Source organism: Panulirus ornatus, chromosome 18 (genome assembly GCF_036320965.1).
Source record: "Panulirus ornatus isolate Po-2019 chromosome 18, ASM3632096v1, whole genome shotgun sequence".
Taxonomy (NCBI): Eukaryota; Metazoa; Arthropoda; class Malacostraca; order Decapoda; family Palinuridae; genus Panulirus; species Panulirus ornatus.
In genome coordinates, this window is record NC_092241.1 from 21,912,517 (window position 1) to 21,925,016 (window position 12,500).

Sequence of the window (12,500 nt, forward strand, 5' to 3'; positions counted from 1 at the left end):
GCTTTTCTAAATATTTCTCACATACATTCTTCAAAGCAAACACCTGATCCGCACATCCTCTACCACTTCTGAAACCAGACTGCTCTTCCCCAATCTGATACTCTGTACACAGCCTTCACCCTCTCAATCAATACCCTCCAATATAATTTACCAGGAATTCGCAACAAACTTATACCTCTGTAATTTGAACACTCACTCTTATCTCATTTGCCTTTGTACAATGGCACTATGCAAGCATTCCACCAATCCTCAGGCACCTTACCATGAATCATACATACATTAAATAACCTTACCAACCAGTCAACAGTACAGTCACCCCCTTTTTTAATAAATTCCACTGCAATACCATCCAAACGTGCTGCCTTGCCGGCTTTCATCTTCCGTAAAGCTTTTACTACCTCTTCTCTATTTACCAAATCATGTTCCCTAACCCTCTCACTTTGCACACCACATCGACCAAAACACCCTATATCTGCCACTCTATCATCAAAAACATTCAACAAACCTTCAAAATACTCACTCCATCTCCTTCTCACATCACCACTACTTGTTATCACCTCCCCATTAGCCCCCTTCACTGAAGTTCCCATTTGCTCCCTTGTCTTACGCACTTTATTTACCTCCTTCCAAAACATCTTTTTATTCTCCCTGAAATTTAATGATACTTTCTCACCCCAACTCTCATTTGCCCTCTTTTTCACCTCTTGCACCTTTCTCTTGACCTCCTGCATCTTTCTTTTATACCTCGCCACTCATTTGCATTTTTTCCCTGCAAAAATCGTCCAAATGCCTCTCTCTTCTCTTTCACTAATAATCTGACTTCTTCATACCACCACTCACTACCTTTGCTAATCAACTCACCTCCAACGCTTCTTATGCCAAAAGCATCTTTTGCGCAAGCCATCAGAACTTCCCTAAATACATCCCATTCCTCCCTGGGGGAGGAATGGGATGTATTTAGGGAATCAGTGATGGAGTGCGCAAAAGATATTGTGACATGAGAAGCGTGGGAGGTGGGTTGATTAGAAAGGGTTGTGAGTGGTTGGATGAAGAAGTAAGATTATTAGTGAAAGAAAAGAGTGAGGCATTTGGACGATTTTTGCCGGGAAAAAATGCAATTCAGTGGGAGATGTATAAAACAAAGAGACAGGAGGTCAAGAGAAAGGTGCAAGAGGTGAAAAAGAGGGCAAATGAGAGTTGGGGTGAGAGAGTATCATTAAATTTTAGGGAGAAGAAAAAGATGTTCTGGAAGGAGGTAAATAAAGTGCGTAAGACAAGGGAGCAAATGGGAACTTCAGTGAAGGGCGCAAATGGGGAGGTGATAGCAAGTAGTGGTGATGTGAGAAGGAGATGGAGTGAGTATTTAGAAGGTTTGTTGAACGTGTTTGATGATAGAGTGGCAGGTATAGGTTGTTTTGGTCGAGGTGGTGTGCAAAGTGAGAGGGTTAGGGAAAATGATTTGTTAAACAGAGAAGAGGTAGTAAAACCTTTGCGGATGATGAAAGCCTGCAAGGCAGCAGGTTTGCATGGTATTGCAGTGGAATCTATTAAAAAAGGGGGTGACTGTACTGTTGACTGGTTGGTAAGGTTATTTGATATATGTATGACTCATGGTGAGGTGACTGAGGATTGGCTTAATGCGTGCATAGTGCCATTGTACAAAGGCAAAGGGGATAAGAGAGAGTGCTCAAATTACAGAGGTATAAGTTTGTTGAGTATTCCTGGTAAATTATATGAGAGGGTATTGATTGAGAGGGTGAAGGCATGTACAGAGCATCAGATTGGGGAAGAGCAGTGTGGTTTCAGAAGTGGTAGAGGATGTATGGATCAAGTGTTTGTTTTGAAGAATGTATGTGAGAAATACTTAGAAAAGCAAATGGATTTGTATGTAGCATTTATGGATCTGGAGAAGGCATATGATAGAGTTGATAGAGATGCTCTGTGGAAGGTATCAAGAATATATGGTGTGGGAAGCAAGTTGTTAGAAGCAGTGAAAAGTTTTTATCGAGGATGTAAGGCATGTGTACGTGTAGGAAGAGAGAAAAGTGATTGATTCTCAGTTAATGTAGGTTTGCGGAAGGGGTGTTTAATGTCTCCCTGGGTGTTTAATTTGTTTATGGATGGGGTTATTAGGGAGGTGAATGCAAGAGTTTTGGAAAGAGGGGCAAGTATGCAGTCTGTTGTGGATGAGAGAGCTTGGGAAGTGAGTCAGTTGTTGTTCGCTGATGATACAACGCTGGAGGCTGATTCATGTGAGAAACTGCAGAAGCTGGTGACTGATTTTGGTAAAGTGTGTGAAAGAAGAAAGTTAAGAGTAAATGTGAATAAGAGCAAGGTTATTAGGTACAGTAGGGTTGAGGGTCAAGTCAATTGGGAGGTAAGTTTAAAAGGAGAAAAACTGGTGGAAGTAAAGTGTTTTAGATATCTGGGAGTGGATCTGGCATCGAATGGAACCATGGAATCGGAAGTGAATCATAGGGTGGGGGAGGGGGCGAAAATCCTGGGAGCCTTGAAGATTGTGTGGAAGTCGAGAGCATTATCTCGGAAAGCAAAAATGGGTATGTTTGAAGGAATAGTGGTTCCAACAATGTTGTATGGTTGCGAGGCGTGGGCTATGGATAGAGTTGTGCGCAGGAAGGTGGATGTACTGGAAATGAGATGTTTGAGGACAATGTATGGTGTGAGGTGATTTGATCGAGTAAGTAATGTAAGGGTAAGAGAGATGTGTGGAAATAAAATCAGCGTGGTTTAGAGAGCAGAAGAGTGTGTTTTGAAATGGTTTGGGCACATGGAGAGAATGAGTGAGAAAGATTGACCAAGAGGATATATGTGTCGGAGGTGGAGGGAACGAGAAGTGGGAGACGAAATTGGAGGTGGAAAGATGGAGTGAAAAAGATTTTGAGTGATCGGGGCCTGAACATGCAGGAGGGTGAAAGGCGGGCAAGGAACAGAGTGAATCGGATCGATGTGGTATACCGGGGTTGACGTGCTGTCAATGGATTGAATCAGGGCATGTGAAGCGTCTGGGGTAAACCATGGAAAGTTGTGTGGGGCCTGGATGTCGAAAGGGAACTGTGGTTTCGGGCATTATTGCATGACAGCTAGAGACTGAGTGTGAACGAATTGGGCCTTTGTTGTCTTTTCCTAGCGCTACCTCGCACACATGAGGGGGGAGGGAGATCTTATTCCATGTGTGGCAGGGTGGCGATGGGAATGAATAAAGGCAGACAGTGTGAATTGTGTGCATGGGTATATATGTATGTGTCTGTGTGTGTATATATATGTGTACATTGAGATGTATATGTATCTATATTTGCGTGTGTGGACGCGTATGTATATACATGTGTATTGGAGTGGGTTGGGCCATTTCTTTCGTCTGTTTCCTTGCGCTACCTCGCAAACGCGGGAGACAGTGACAAAGCAAAATAAATAAATAAATAAATATATATGTTTTTCATACTATTCGCCATTTCCCGCGATAGCGAGATAGCGTTAAGAACAGAGAACTGGACCTTTGAGGGAATATCCTCCCCTGGCCCCCTTCTCTGTTCCTTCTTTAAAAATAAAAAAGAAAAAAAGAAGAAAAAAATGAGAGGGGATTTCCTTTCCCTTTTAGTTGCCTTGTACGACACGCAGGGAATACGTGGGAAGTATTCTTTCTCCCTTATCCCCAGGGATAATATATATATATATATATATATATATATATATATATATATATATATATATATATATATAGAGCTGGTGACTGAGCTGGTGACTGAGTTTGCTAAAGTGTGTGGAAGAAGAAAGTTAAGAGTAAATGTGAATAAGAGCAAGGTTATTAGGTACAGTAGGGTTGAGGGTCAAGTCAATTGGGAGGTGAGTTTGAATGGAGAAAAACTGGAGGAAGTGAAGTGTTTTAGATATCTGGGAGTGGATCTGTCAGCGGATGGAACCATGGAAGCGGAAGTGGATCATAGGGTGGGGGAGGGGGCGAAAATTTTGGGAGCCTTGAAAAATGTGTGGAAGTCGAGAACATTATCTCGGAAAGCAAAAATGGGTATGTTTGAAGGAATAGTGGTTCCAACAATGTTGTATGGTTGCGAGGCGTGGGCTATGGATAGAGTTGTGCGCAGGAGGATGGATGTGCTGGAAATGAGATGTTTGAGGACAATGTGTGGTGTGAGGTGGTTTGATCGAGTAAGTAACGTAAGGGTAAGAGAGATGTGTGGAAATAAAAAGAGCGTGGTTGAGAGAGCAGAAGAGGGTGTTTTGAAATGGTTTGGGCACATGGAGAGAATGAGTGAGGAAAGATTGACCAAGAGGATATATGTGTCGGAGGTGGAGGGAACGAGGAGAAGAGGGAGACCAAATTGGAGGTGGAAAGATGGAGTGAAAAAGATTTTGTGTGATCGGGGCCTGAACATGCAGGAGGGTGAAAGGAGGGCAAGGAATAGAGTGAATTGGAGCGATGTGGTATACAGGGTTTGACGTGCTGTCAGTGGATTGAATCAAGGCATGTGAAGCGTCTGGGGTAAACCATGGAAAGCTGTGTAGGTATGTATATTTGCGTGTGTGGACGTGTGTATGTACATGTGTATGGGGGGGGGGGGTTGGGCCATTTCTTTCGTCTGTTTCCTTGCGCTACCTCGCAAACGCGGGAGACAGCGACAAAGCATAAAAAAAAAAAAAAAAAAAAAAAAAAAAAAAAAATATATATATATATATATATATATATATATATATATATATATATATATATATATATATATATATATATATATATATATATATATATATACATATATATATATATATATATATATATATATATATATATATATATATATATATATATATATATATATATATATTTGAAAGGATCACAATTTTGCGCGTGATGAAGATATTCCTATGAGTCCACGGGGAAAATGAAACACAAAAAGTTCCCAATTGCACTTTCGTGTAATAATCACATCATCAGGTAAGACCCAAGAGAGAATATAACAGTCAGTTGATATACATAGAAGAGACGAAGCTAGGACGCCATTTGGTAAACATGTGATTGTCCAAAACATAAACTAACGTTCATAAACTTATCATATTACAAATTTTATCAACAATAAAGTTATCTAATTTGAATAGACCATCACTGATAATAAGATTATAACTATTTGTGTATTCAATAATAGAATATTGAATGATATTTCTCTTGGTAATAGAGTTAGAGTTAATAACTGAGATGGCGTTACTCTAGTCAATACAATGATCATAGTTTTTAACATGATTAAACAAGGCATTTAATTCTCGTCCCGTTCTTATACTATATTTATGTTGCTTAAATTTAACAGAAAGATCCTGACTAGTCTGACCAACATAAAATTTATCACGGTTTCCACAAAGCACTTTATAGATGCAACCAAGAGAATTTTCTGGTGAATTTCTGATTAAGATATTCTTTATCGTATTGTTGTTGCTAAAGGCAACATTTACATTAAAAGATTTAAGCAACATGGGAAGCAAAGTGAAATTATCATTAAAAGGGAGAACTAAAAGATTCTTGGTGTCAATGGGAGGTTTTGGCTCAACTCTATAAAATGATTTCTTTGTTAGCTTAAGGAATTTATCAATGAAAGATCTAGGGTACTTTAACTTAGATCCAATAGAATATATCTTCTCAAACTCATCATCAATAAACTCTGGACTGCAAATACGTAATGCCCTAAGGAACATAGATTGAAATGATGATAATTTAACTCTGTCATGTTGAGATGAGTAATAATGGATATATGAGCATACATTGGTGGGTTTTCTGTATATGCTAAACTTTAACTTGTTTTCTTGTCTATGGATCATGCAATCTAAAAATGGTAACATACCATTATTTTCATTTTCTACAGTAAATTTGTGGGAAGGAACTAAATTGTCAAATAGGGGGAGAGATATTTGTAACTTTTCATTTGTTGGCCAAACACAAAGAACATCATCTACATACCTAAACCAAATTGCATTGGAAGGTAAGATATCATTCAGTAATTTTGTTTCAAAAAATTCAATATAAAGATTACTTAGTACAGGTGAAAGAGGGTTACCCATTGCCATACCAAATTTTTGAGCATAATAATCTCCATTAAATTCAAATACACAGTCTTTTATACACAATTTTATCAGTTCAATGAAATTAGACTTTGAAACAGGTGAATGAATATCATCCAAGAAATCAAATAAATATTCTAAAAGGTCATCAACAGGAACTTTAGTGAAAAGTGAGGAAACATCAAAGTTAACTAGTTTGAAATCAAAATTAATATTGACATTGTTTAGCTTGTTGACTAAATCTATATTGTTCATGATATTAGAATTTGATACCTTACCCACCAAAGGGCTTAATAAGGAAACTAACCATTTTGATAATCTAAATGTGATGGAGCTTACTGAACTCACTATAGGTCTTGCTGGAAAATTCTGTTTATGTGTTTTGATAAGTCCATACATATATGGCAATGAAGGGGACAAAGATGACAAACTTTTGATAAGAGAAATGTTACCCTTCAACAACAACTTCATTTCTTTATTGAAGTGAGAATTAACTGGGTCTCAGGGACTTCTACTAAGTTTAGAATATGCTGTGTTATCATTTAGAAGATCATTAATTTTAGATAAATAATATCTTTTGTCTAAAATCACAATAGTTTTTGCCTTATCTGCTTTAGTAATATGTATATCCTTGTCTTTTTTTAAGGTGTTAATAGCTCTTATGAATCTTTTAGGTCAATTAGCTTCCACTGGTTTTGACAAACTGGCATACACTAAACCCTTACAGATACTAATATCATCATTACTTACATTACTGTATTTTTCTAAATTACAAAAAGACTTTGTGACATTAACACAGCTGGCTTCTCTGTTAGAGCACACAAAACTTAAACCATAGCCTAATGCATGCAAGGAATCTTTATATAATTGTTTATTAGACAGGTTTACCACAAAAGATGGGCTTGTGTTCTTGGTCCAGTCGCTGTTTGAAATTGGTCAAATGGTCGACCAGACAGCTGCAACAAACGTTGAGGGATAGGGGAGAAAGAATACTTCCCACGTATTCCCAGCGTGTCGTAGAAGGCGACTTAAAGGGGAGAGAGCGGGGGGCTGGAAATCCTCACCTCTCATTAATTTCTTTTTTTAATTTTCCAAAAGAAGGAACAGAGAAGGGGGCCAGGTGAGGATATTCCCTCAAAGGCCCAGTTCTCTGTTCTTAACCCTACCTCGTTAACCCGGGAAATGGCGAATAGTTTGAAAGAAAGAAAATAAATATAAATATATATAAATATATATATATATATATATATATATATATATATATATATATATATATATATATATATATATATATATATATATATATATATATATATATATATATATATATATATATATATATATATGTATATATATGCATATATATATATATATATATATATATATATATATGCATATATATATATATATATATATATATATATATATATATATATATATATATATATATATATATACATACATATATATATATATATATATATATATATATATATATATATATATATATATATATATATATATATATATATATATATATATATATATATATATATATATATATGTGTATATATATATATATATATATATATATATATATATATATATATATATATATATATATATATATATATATATATATATATATATATATATATATATATATATATATATATATATATATAATAAGTATATATACATAAGTATATATACATATGCATAAGTATACGTATGTAAGTAGGAGAGATGGCCAGAGAGCGTTATTGGATTACTTGTTAATTGACAGGCGCGCATAAGAGAGACTTTTGGATATCAATGTGCTGAGAGGTGCAACTGGAGGGATGTCTGATCACTATCTTGTGGAGGCGAAGGTGAAGATTTGTGTGGGTTTTCAGAAAAGAAGAGAGAAGGTTGGGGTGAAGAGGGTGGTGAGAGTAAGTGAGCTTGGGAAGGAGACTTGTGTGAGGAAGTACCAGGAGAGAATGAGTACAGAATGGAAAAAGGTGAGAACAAAGGAGGTAAGGGGAGTGGGGGAGGAATGGGATGTATCTAGGGAAGCAGTGATGGCTTGCGCAAAAGATGCTTGTGGCATGAGAAGCGTGGGAGGTGGGTGGATTAGAAAGTGTAGTGAGTGGTGGGATGAAGAAGTAAGATTATTAGTGAACGAGAAGAGAGAGGCATTTGGACGATCTTTGCAGGGGAAAAAATGCAAGTGAGTGGGAGATGTATAAAAGAAAGAGGGAGGAGGTCAAGAGAAAGGCGCAAGAGGTGAAAAAGAGGGCAAATGAGAGTTGGGGTGAGAGAGTATCATTAAATTTTAGGGAGAATAAAAAGATCTGGAAGGAGGTAAATAAAGTTCATAAGACGCGGGAGAAAATGGGAACTTTAGTGAAGGGCGCAAATGGGGAGGTGATAACAAGTATTGGTGATGTGAGAGGGAGATAGAGTAAGTATTTAGAATGTTTGTTGAATGTGTTTGATGATAGAGTGGCAGACATAGGGTGTTTTGATCGAAATGGTGTGCAAAGTGAGAGGGTTAGGGAAAATGATTTGATAAACAGAGAAGAGGTACTAAAAGCTTTCCGGAAGATGAAAGCCGGCAAGGCAGCAGGTTTGGATGGTATTGCAGTGGAATTCATTAAAAAAGGGGGTGACTGTATTGTTGACTAGTTGGTAAGGTTATTTAATATATGTATGATTCATGGTGAGGTGCCTGAGGATTGGCGGAATGCTTGCATAGTGCCATTGTACAAAGACAAAGGGGATAAGAGTGAGTGCTCAAATTACAGAGGTATAAGTTTGTTGAGTATTCCTGGTAAATTATATGAGAGGGTATTGATTGAGAGGGTGAAGGCATGTACAGAGCATCAGATTGTGGAAGAGCAGTGTGGTTTCAGAAGTAGTACAGGATGTGTGGATCAGGTGTTCGCTTTGAAGAATGTGTGTGAGAAATACTTAGAAAAGCAAATGGATTTGTATGTAGCATTAATGGATCATATGATAGAGGCATATGATAGAGTGAATAGAGATGCTCTGTGGAAGGTACTAAGAATATATGGTGTGGGAGGCAAGCTGTTAGAAGCCGTGAAAAGTTTTTATCGAGGATGTAAGGCATGTGTACGTGTAGGAAGAGAGGAAAGGGATTGGTTCTCAGTGAATGTAGGTTTGCGGCAGCGGTGTGTGATGTCTCCATGGTTGTTTAATTTGGTTATGGATGTGGTTGTTAGGGACGTGAATGCAAGAGTTTTGGAAAGAGGGGCAAGTATGCAATCTGTTGTGGATGAGAGAGCTTGGGAAGTGAGTCAGTTGTTGTTCGCTGATGATACAGCGCTGCTTTCTGATTCATGTGAGAAACTGCAGAAGCTGGTGACTGAGTTTGGTAAAGTGTGTGAAAGAAGAAAGTTAGGAGTAAATGTGAATAAGAGCAAGGTTATTAGGTAATGTAGGGTTGAGGGTCAAGTCAATTGAGAGGTATGTTTGAATGGAGAAAACTGGAGGAAATAAAGTGTTTTAGATATCTGGTAGTGGATCTAGCAGCGGATGTAACCATGGAAGCGGAAGTGAATCATCTGGTGGGGGAGGGGGCGAAAATCCTGGGAGCCTTGAAGAATATGTGTAAGTCGAGAACATTATCTCGGAAAGCAAAAATTGGGTATGTTTGAAGGAATTGTGGTTCTCACAGTGTTGTATGGTTGCGAGGCGTGGGCTATGGATAGAGTTGTGCGCAGGAGGTTGGATGTGCTGGAAATGAGATGTTTGAGTACAATATGTGGTGTGAGGTGGTTTGATCGAGTAAGTAATGTAAGGGTAAGAAAGATGTGTAGAAATAAAAAGAGCGTGGTTGAGAGAGCAGAAGAGGATGTTTTGAAATGGTTTGGGCACATGGAGAGAATGAGTGAGGAAAGATTGACCAAGAGGATATATGTGTCGAAGGTGGAGGGAAGGAGGAGAAGTGTGAGACCAAATTGGAGGTGGATAGATGTAGTGAAAAAGATTTTGCGTGATCGGGGCATGAACATGCAGGAGGGTGAAAGGCGTGCAAGGAATAGAGTGAATTGGTTCGATGTGGTATACAAGGGTCGACGTGCTGTCAATGGATTCAATCAGGGCATGTGAAGCGTCTGGGGTAAACCATGGAAAGTTCTGTGGGGCCTTTATATGGAAAGGGAGCTGTGGTTTCGGGCATTATTACATGACAGGTAGAGACTGAGTGTGAACGAATTGGGCCTTTGTTGTCTTTTCCTAGCGCTACCTCGCACACATGAGGGGGGAGGGGATGTTATTCTATGTGTGGCGAGGTCGCGATGGGAATAAATAAAGGCAGACAGTATGAATTATGTATATGTGTATATATGTATATGTCTGTGTGTGTATATATATGTGTACATTGAGATGTATAGGTATGCATATTTTGCGTGTGTGGACGTGTATGTAAATACATGTGTATGTGGTTCGGTTGTGCCATTTCTTTCGTCTGTTTCCTTGCGCTACCTCGCAAACGCGGGAGACAGCGGCAAAGTAAAAAAAAATGCATATATATATATATATATATATATATATATATATATATATATATATATATATATATATATATATATATGTATATATTCATTTTATTTATTATACTATGTCGCTGTCTCCCACATTGGCAAGGTAGCGCAAGGAAACAGACGAAAGAATGGCCCAACCACATACACAAATCTATGTCTATATTTTTCTTTTCATTATTACACTTTGTCGCTTTCTCCCGTGTTAGCGAGGTAGCGCAAGGAAGCAGATGAAAGTGGCCCAATCCACCCATATACACATGCATATACATACACATCCACACACGCACATATGCATCCCTATACATTTTAACATATACATATATATACATACACAGACATATACACATGTATATACTTCATACTTGCTGCCTTTATTCATTCCTGTTCCCATCCTGCCACTCATGAAATAGCATCCCTCTTCCTCCCCGCGAGGTAACACTAGGAAAGGACAAAAGGCCACATTCGTTCACACACAGTCTATAGCTGTCATGTGTAATGCACTGAAACAACAGCTCCCTTTCCACATTCAGTCCCCAGAAAACTTTCCATGGTTTACCCTAGACACTTCACGTGCCCTGGTTTAATCCATTGACAGCACATTGACCTCGGTATATCACATCATTCCATTTCACTCTATTCCTTGTGTGCCTTTCACCATCCAGTATGTTCAGGCCCCGATCGCTGGAAATCCTCCTCTTTCGGTTTTTGTTATTTTTTTTTCATTTTCCAAAAGAAGAACAGAGATTGGGGGCCAAGTGAGGATATTCCTTCAAAGGCTCAGTCCTGTCTTTTTTTTTTTTTTTTCTGATTTTCCAAAAGAAGGAACAGAGAATGGGGCCAGGTGAGGATATTCCCTCAAAGGCCCAGTCCTCTGTTCTTAACGCTATATATTCTTTTTTTTCATACTATTCGCCATTTCCCGCATTAGCAAGGTAGCGTTAGGAACAGAGAATTGGGCCTTTGGGGGAATATCCTCACCTGGTCCCCTTCTCTGTTCCTTCTTTTGGAAAATTAAAAAAAAAAAACGAGAGGGGAGGATTTCCAGCGACCCGCTCCCTCCCCTTTTAGTCGCCTTCTACGACACCCAGGGAATACGTGGGAAGTATTCTTTCTCCCCTATCCCCAGGGATAACATATATATATATATATATATATATATATATATATATATATATATATATATATATATATAGATATCTGGGAGTGGATCTGGCAGCGGATGGAAACATGGAAGCGGAAGTGGATCATAGGGTGGGGGAGGGGGCGAAAATTCTGGGGGCCTTGAAGAATGTGTAGAAGTCGAGAACATTATCTCGGAAAGCAAAAATGGGTATGTTTGAAGGAATAGTGGTTCCAACAATGTTGTATGGTTGCGAGGCGTGGGCTATGGATAGAGTTGTGCGCAGGAGGATGGATGTGCTGGAAATGAGATGTTTGAGGACAATGTGTGGTGTGAGGTGGTTTGATCGAGTGAGTAACGTAAGGGTAAGAGAGATGTGTGGAAATAAAAAGAGCGTGGTTGAGAGAGCAGAAGAGGGTGTTTTGAAGTGGTTTGGTCACATGGAGAGAATGAGTGAGGAAAGATTGACCAAGAGGATATATGTGTCGGAGGTGGAGGGAACAAGGAGAAGAGGGAGACCAAATTGGAGGTGGAAAGATGGAGTGAAAAAGATTTTGTGTGATCGGGGCCTGAACATGCAGGAGGGTGAAAGGAGGGCAAGGAATAGAGTGAATTGGATCGATGTGGTATACCGGGGTTGACGTGCTGTCAGTGGATTGAATCAAGGCATGTGAAGCGTCTGGGGTAAACCATGGAAAGCTGTGTAGGTATGTATATTTGCGTGTGTGGACCTATGTATATACATGTGTATG